Here is an 8,589-nt window from a genome sequence, read left to right as displayed (position 1 = left end):
CATTTACTTTCTTTCATCCATCCAACACATATTTAGCAAGTATTTCCCATGAACCATTCTTCCTATCCGTGAACACCTTGTTGTTGCGGAAAGACTGTTGGGCGCTAGAAGCCCTTTTTATGAAGCCTAGCTCTCCATTTGCCATGTCTGAGCTTGTTTCTAGGGATAAAAATACTTGTGAACTGATGAAAATCATGGCTATAGAAGTACCTGACGTGGTGACTGACACAAAAGGGGCCATCCCTGTAGAGGCAGAATCACTGCTACATGGGATAGTTCCACCTGAAACAAGGGGGTTGGGGCTGAACTCTTCCAGAGATGGAATAGATCTGGGAGTTCTGGGCCCTGTATTAACTCTCTCAGGAGTGGGTTTTGTCAAAGCAAAAGAAGGAGTGGGCTCTCATGGCCTGTACCTACTTACCTTTTGTAGCATGTAGATTCCTCTTTCTAAATTGCTTACTTCTTGTGGTTGAAAAAGAGACCCAGCCATCTGTAGAACACAGCATTTGGCTCTGACACCAATCTTCTATGCTGATGAGGTCTCTGGATAAAGAAAGACACTGCTGAGGCAGCATAATTTTTTATCATCATTATTATAATGGGACAATGTGTGCCCAGGGTTGCAAGGGAAGTTGGCCTCATAGAGCAGGGATTAAAGAAATTGAGTAAAGGACATTTGGATGGCTCAGTCACTTAAGCATCTGCCTTCAGCTCAGGTCATGATCCCAGGGTCCTGGGATCAAGTCCTGCATCGGGCTCCCTGTTCAGTGGGAGTCCACTTCTCCCTCTACCCCTCCCTCCTGCTCATGCTCTCTTTCTCTCTCTCACTCTCTCTCTCTCAAATAAATAAACAGTCTTTTAAAAAGGAAATACATATTTGAAAAAAAAGAAATTGAGTAAAAGGGGGTGGGTAGCAAGATATTCCAAGGAAATCCATTCATTTCTGTTTCTTTTTCTTGTTCTCTCTTCTCTTCTCCTCTTCTCTCATTTCTCTCCTCAGCTCTTTTTTTAAGGAGTGGGGGAGGAGAATGACTTACTGAGTAAACAGTGCAGGAAGCAGTTTGTGTGTGCATACTTTAGCTGATTTGTGGGTTAATATAAATGGACTCCCTTGGCCCTACTGCTGAACCTTTACTGCAAAGTAGCAACTCGGGAAGGCCAGATCACCCAGGCCTGTGCTTTGCTGGGAAGAATTCATGGCTACCAGGTGCAGTGCAGTATGTAGGTGTGCACATGCATGCCTAATGGAAAGAGGCATAAGGAAAATGTCACAGAGCACAACACAGAGGACTGGTTTGAGCTTTTGGTAGAAGGCCGCCATGTTATGGGGAGCAGCTGCATTGAGAGCCAAAGTTTCTGAGATCTACTCTCAGCTCTGCACCAAATAACTAGATCGCCTCGAGCCTATCATTTCACTCTTTTTGTCTTTTCTTTGGTTTTCAAAAAGAGGGGACTAGATTTGATCTCTAATATCCTAGCCATTTCTTTTTTTTTAAGGGGGGCACGTGAGCAGGGGTGAGGTGGAGGGGCAAAGGAAGAAGGAGAGAGAGAATCCCAAGCAGTCTCCACACCAAGTGCTGAGCCTCATGTGGTGCTTGATCTCACAACCCCAAGATCATGACTCTTGAGTCAGATGCTCAACTAACTGACTGAGCCACCCAGGCACCCCTATCTTAACTACTTCCAGCATTCGATGACTTGGTGGTTGCACATGAGATTTTGAGGAGAATTCCAGCCCTTCTTCTTCATTTGCCCCATGCAAGTCTCTCTTGTTGAATTTTAGTGTCTCTTCCCCATTCCTCACCACATTAATATGTTTTCAAGCACCAAATGGAAGCCACAAGGGACTTGTAAAACACCTGAGAAAGCAGTCAAGGTTGCTACCATCTCTATTCATGGCAGGCTGGGCCAAGCTTCTGCATGAAAACATTAGAAGAAATTTGGGTGTCAACTGCATTTTCCATCTACTCAATTCAAGCACAGAGCAGGGTTGAAGAGGATAGGTGGCAGGGGGCAGGAGGCAATGGAGCAGAGCAGAGAAGAATCAAGCCCTTTGGGAAAACAACAGCTGCTGTATTAATTTCATCCATGATTCTTCTGGTGGCTGAAAATATCCCCTTACCACTTGGAGACCACTTCATCACTAACCACAGCAAAGTTTGATTTGGGAGGAAGTATTGATTATGGATTGATTGTCCACTGTCCCTTAATGTTTTAAGGATCCAGTTTGTTCTCACTTGACTAGAGCAGCCAGTTGGGGGATAGGCCTGCCTGGCTTTGTCTCCTGGCTTCATGGCAAATTTGTTTGATCTTTGAGAAAAGGGGCCTATTCCGTGGCCAACCTCTGTGAAAGGCAGGCTGGAAAAAGTGTAGTTTTTTCCTACAAAAGCCTTCAGCGTATCCTTTGGTTCCTAGGAAACTAAGACACTTGTTCTTTCTCCACTCCAGTACACACCTCCTGACACCAGGGGAACTGCATGGCAGAATCAAGTCCTATGATGAATTAATCACTGTACTTCCTACGAAGAATGGAATGAAGAGACCTACCCTGATCCTCACTGGGTATCAGTAGACTTCAGTTCATCTCTGGAAGAAGACACTCTGAACATGCTGGTGAGTATGGGTTTGAGTAGGTGTGGAGCACTGGAGAGGCCAGAGACTGAATATAGAATTAGATGTGAGATAGGCATCTAAACATTTCCTGGCTAATAACTACAAAAAGAAGCCCAGTGTTATCTCTGCTTCAGTCTGTCTTATTGGTTGGCTTGATTTTTACCAACCTGTAAGCATAATATAGTTATGTTGGGAAAATAGAGGCAGAATGAGAGTATGGGTGCAGGATGTCAGGCAGAGAAGACAGAGATGAACAGTATTGTGGGTCTTCATTTTCCCATCTGTAAAATGGATCTAGGAAAGACCAGTAATAGCAGATAAGATTGAAATTAACAACTAAAGACACTGCAATGTACCCAATTATGGTTATGAATCTCACCAACTTGGAACAAAGAATCTTCTCTACCTCTGATAAGTTGGAAGCACTTGAATGCCAGAAACGTCTCTCCCACAGCAATGAGAACTTTTTTTCAGTCTCCATGGGGACAAAAGAACCCTCTCATAGTAAGGAGATGAGGAGGACCCTTTGGTCTTATTAGAGTTTATGATGAACTCAGTTCTATCCTAGGATTCAATTGATGCAATTAACTTGAGCTAAGACTCCCCAGGCACTGGATTTTTTTTTTAAGCACTGATTAACAGCTTCTCCAGGATATGGTCTCTGGTCTGAGGCATATCTCTTTAGTTTAGTTTTCTCTAGGAATCTTCTGACTGCTGCTGGTTACTACTTGATCTTGAATGGAATCTCAGCAAAATTTTGCCAGTATCTGAGCCACCAAAAAAGAGCCACTTCAAATTCTCTCCCTCTACTATCTCAGGATGAGCCGAGTTCCCATGCCCACGCTTCCAGTTTCCTCCTTGATGCTTCTCTAAAGCACAAAAATGTTCATCCTAATTCAGTCAACCTTCTAAATGGTCCTCTTCTACTCCCTTCTACCATTTCATAGACCTGGTTCTGAACACGGAAAATAATTTGGTCTCTCAAGTGCTCGTGCTTAAGGTGATGCAACCGAGCTGACTTCCCTGGCTCTGTGCCACTGTTTGCCTGAAAATGTCAAGACCTCAGCATCCTATTTGTCTCTCCTAAAACTGGACCATAATTGAGGCTGGTTGTACTGGGTTAGCAGTTGTGAAACAGCACCTGCCTTTGACTCAGCAGTGGGCATACTCTGTGGAAAGTGAGGGGATTATAGAACACGTGGGATGTAATACATGGAAGAAAGGCAATGTGAAGGTTACAGAAAGAAACTGACAATGGGCAGGAAAGAGAAGTCAGAGTTCTCAAAGCACTGCTCTCTCGGTGTTGGACGATGATGTTGCTGACAGTGCAGGAGTGGGTGGCAGCAAAAGCTGGTGTATGTGACCTGCTGAGGTTTAGAGTAGACTTTTGTCTGATTAGCATCTCTGGTGACTCTTTGGGAGTGACTGTCATTGATTAGAATCTGTCGCTTTGGGCCATATGCAGCATAAATTTTGCAAAATGAATTAACCCACCCTGCACAAAGACACGTAGTTCAATTTGGCACCTTACCTAGGGATTCCAGTTATTCTGCATAAGTGACTGTGGCTAAACGGGCTTCATTAGTACAGTATATGTAGAAGCCATGGCCACAAACCAAAGAATAACATCCGCCTGCACTCAGGATGAAAAGGACTACTTATCACACCCTGACTTCATCGTACCCCACAATCACACTCCTGGACAATAATTGCTGGTTGCAAGGCCATCGTCTTCAGATTATCAAGAAGAGCTCTGTGTAAATGTGTGTTCATCTGCTTGCATACATGTGTATATATTCAGAGAGGAGTGCAAGATTAAGCTAGTGCACTTTTCTAATATTAAATTTCTAAGTCTTGCCATATAAAATTTGCCAATTTAACTATAACTATATGATTGGTATCATTAAGGCAAATTCAGCTTTTTGCCTAATTCTATGTGGTCACCAACTAAACTTTTCCTTACTTCAGTGTCCAATGTCCTATTGCAGCCGACATTGAGATTATTCATGGTGAAACCAAAAAAGGAAAGACAAAAGAAAAGACAGGAAGACGGACACAAAGACAGGCTGAAAGAAAGAAAGGGAAGACAAAGACAGAAGAGAAGCAGAAAAAGAGAGAGAGAGAATCCTAAATAATTGGAGGCTACTTAGAGAAGCCCCACAGCAAGAGTCCTAAGTGTGCTATCCCCTGACTCTCCTAGCAAGGAGCGAGCTTATTAGTAGTCACAGACAAATACGTATGCACCATCAGAGATACTCGTGGGACTTGGACATGTGTATTCTGTTTCGGGTTCGATTATTGGAGGATAAGATTCTTGGCAGGGCCGGGGGAGGGAGGTTGTCTAGCAGGTGATGACCTGTGTGATGTTACTAGCAGACCGATTCTGGGATGGATGGAAATGAAGATCGTTCCTGTAGACTCTCTTTATCCCAGGACATGGAATAAATGCCCAACTCAAATGCTGTGAGAGATACTCAGGCCCTGAGGCACTGCTGATGACCCATGCAGAACCTTCTTTGGGAAGGAATTATATTACTACCCCACTGGGATGTAAGCTACATAAGGGCATGGACTTAATCTGCTTTGTTCACTGCTCTATATCCAGCACCTAGAACATCTGGCCTATGATTTGCACTCAATAAATATTTGTTGAGTGCAAGTGTGATTCAGTGGGAATGTGATCCATTCCAAACAGTAAATATTTATTCATCTTTCCAAGTTCTGTTGCTTTTATGTTATGTAAGGGCTTCACATCTTACATGGCATGGATGACCACAATTTCCAAATGAGTGAAATAAGAGACTCGTGAGCTTGATCACAAGCAAAAACCAATTTACTTTCCAGGAGAGGCATGACATGGTCCTATTGTCCCTAAAAAAGAATGTTTCAGAGTTATGAGAGCCAAGAGACAAGGAGAGTCAATGCAAACTCTATGGAAACCTTAATGAAAATCTCCTGTATGCTTAGTGGCTTGCTCTCAAGTGGATGATTGGATGGGGAATGATTCTGAGGTTCCAACAGGGGATAAATGGTACATACCTGGGTGCTAGTCAATACACCTTCCTTGGCTGGAGCCCCACATCTCTGTTGTCCCCTGGAGACTAAACAGAGAGCCTAGCAACAGAGGTGGTACCATTGCTCACTGATGCTATCTTGGTGTTGATACCTAATTTGTCTTTGAGGACAGGGAAGAGCTCAGTAAAACTCTCTACAGGCTGCCTCCCAAGTTCAGATATCTCAGGCTTTGTCTGTAAAACCCATGCCTGAAATATTCCATAAAAAGAAGAAAGGCTAATCTTTGAAACATCAGACTTAAACCTATCACTCTCCAAAAGCCTTAAGAGAGCACAGAACACGCCTAACACATATGCCATTTTGTTATTCCTTCCTCCGGCTGAGTCAAGGACTGTGAAACTCCCAATGCCACTACTACCCGCACACACTATGCATGTCTCCTTGAGTCTGAGGGCGAAAGGGATTCCCACCTCCACCAGCTGTGCTCCCTTAGCACCAGAAGTTGAGCCTCCACTTTCGAGTAAACTGTCACATACTTGGAGGTTGAAAATGACCCTGAAGGGAAAAACTCACACACAACAAAAAGATGCAGCCTTGCTCCTTGGAGATCCAACTGAAACACCCTGGTCCTTGTCAGCAGATTTTTAAAAGGGTGTTTGTCTTTTATTTCACCCCCCTCACCACCACCACCAAAAATCTTCTTACCTCAGTGCTTCTGAGAAGCACCTAATGCTCTGTGAGTTTCATCAGACTGGGGACAGATCTTGCCTTTTGAGGTACCTCTTCAAACCAGTTTCTACTTCAGTAAGTGGGATAGGCAATAGGAGGGAGTTGAGTCCAGGAAGGTAGGACAAATGTTTCTCCAACGTTGTCCCCAAACGTAAACCCTAGAAATCACTGGATTAACCCAATAATAACCACCGCAACAGATATGCTGCCCCTCAGACCGAGGTTTCAGGAAGTCTGCTTGTCAGGAAGGCACAATTGCAATTTTCTTTGCATAGGGCTGAAATGTGACAGACTCTTTCCTAGAATGAAACATTTATGAAGATGTGCTTAATTCATTTTTAGCAGCTCAGTAGTTTTTTTTCATGATGAAATAATATTTTTCATCCTGAAAAACATATTGCCTATTGTAGCTTCTATACAACCTCAACATGACAATATAGCCAGTTGTCTGGGCCAATGTGGTTATCAGTTGCAAAACAGAAAAAAGGTGTGATACATTTTGGAACATGGAGAATCATATCCATCATAGTCTGATGATAAGAAGAGAAAAGGGTTATGGGGCAAGGCTGAACACAACTTTGTACCCTTCCCAGGTCAGAAAATGCTGAGGTCATCTTCAGAGTGTGGCTTCCTGTTAGCACAGGTACTCTTGAATGGGCATCTCCCCTGCCTCTTGTCAATTCCTAGGAGAAATTCCCCAGTTCTTTGTCACCTCTCCCTCCCTTCTTCTCCCAGAAAGTTTGTTTCCAGATCTCTAGGAAAGCTGTCCCCCTTCATCATGCCATCCAGACATTTGGTCATCACTGCAGCCTTTCCTAGGAAAGGATCTTTCCTCCCAGCAAGCTGACCCTGTTGTGCTCTCACCACTCAGGGATCCCACGGGACACACAAGAGGTGAGACTGAGACAATTCACCAGTCCCAAGGGGCTTATGACTTCCATTAGCCAAGAATTTCAGATGACTGAGTATGAGGACACTGCTTCCTCATTTCTCCTTATTACCATTATCTCATGCTGGCCCTCTCTCTGAGTGTTAAACTTATCATTCTAGCTTGACAAAGATGCAGAGGCACTGGGCTTGGGGAAGCATCTCTGAGTGCCCAGGATGCATCTTTTAAGAAACATACACTAATTGCCTATAATGTTCCAGGCTCTGGGCTGGGCCCTAGGGAGTTGGTGCATAATATGTCTCTGCCCTCAGGGAGCTCATGGTACAGCAAGGAAGAGAGGTAAGTAAGCAGGCAACTGTAATGAAGTATGATGGGTGCTGTGAAGGGGGAAGGCCAGGGTCCTGTGGGAACACATTGGAGGGTCTCCTAACCCAGACTTGGAAGAGGGTGAGGCCACTTCAAGAAGACTTTCTTGAGAAAGTGACAATAAAGCTTAGTTTACAGGAATGGATAAGAGCAGCAGGAAAAGTGCTTTGGTAGAGGGAACATGTGAAACTACCTGGAAGCTGGAAAGACAGGTGACTCTAGACACATCAGTGGGACAAGCAGAGTGACCAGATCATGCGGCACCTTGAACTTCAGCCTGACAGCAATAAGGAACCATTGAGGCAGGGAGAAATGACATGATTAGGTTTGGCACAAGGAGTGAATTACACAGAGGAGACAAGTGCCTCCCACACCCCCACCTGCCCTTAGCTCCCTAGTCAGGAGCTCCGCCAGGAAAAGCTCTGTGCAGCTTGCTCTGGGCCTGCAGCCTGCGACTGGGCATTGTGATGCTTGCCAGAAACAAGGCGGGAGAATGAACAGGTAAAGGAGCTGCTAAAAATGTTTTTAGGATAATTAGTACTTTGGTTTTTTTGTATTTACTGACTGTATAAACGTTAGTTGTGGCTTGTAATGTCCCTAGTCCCAGTTCCAAAAGCCCAGCGCCCCCCATCAACATTTCAGTGTGTGTTATTTGAAATATCCTTCCCCAACATTTGTGATTTAAAAATTCCTCCTCTTGAATAATAATGCAGCCCAAAGGAGATGCAGTGCAAGTTCTACCCATTGTTACTCATCATTACTCCCTCTAACAATCCAACGGGCCCCTAGATGAGCTTGAAACCCCCACAAACCTCTATCTGGTGATGCTGGGGGGCGCTGCAGTCAGCTCTAGAATTGACCCCTGTAAAGAGGCACCAACCCTTCCTGTGTACACACTCAGAACTCAGCAGAGCTGTTGTGAGAATTTCCTTTGAAGAAGGAATGAAACCCCTTTTCTTCTCATTGCTGTGATTTAG

The sequence above is a fragment of the Ailuropoda melanoleuca genome, chromosome X (assembly GCF_002007445.2).
Source record: "Ailuropoda melanoleuca isolate Jingjing chromosome X, ASM200744v2, whole genome shotgun sequence".
Taxonomy (NCBI): Eukaryota; Metazoa; Chordata; class Mammalia; order Carnivora; family Ursidae; genus Ailuropoda; species Ailuropoda melanoleuca.
The sequence above is the reverse complement of the archived record's forward strand: the minus strand, read 5'-3'. Positions refer to the sequence as shown.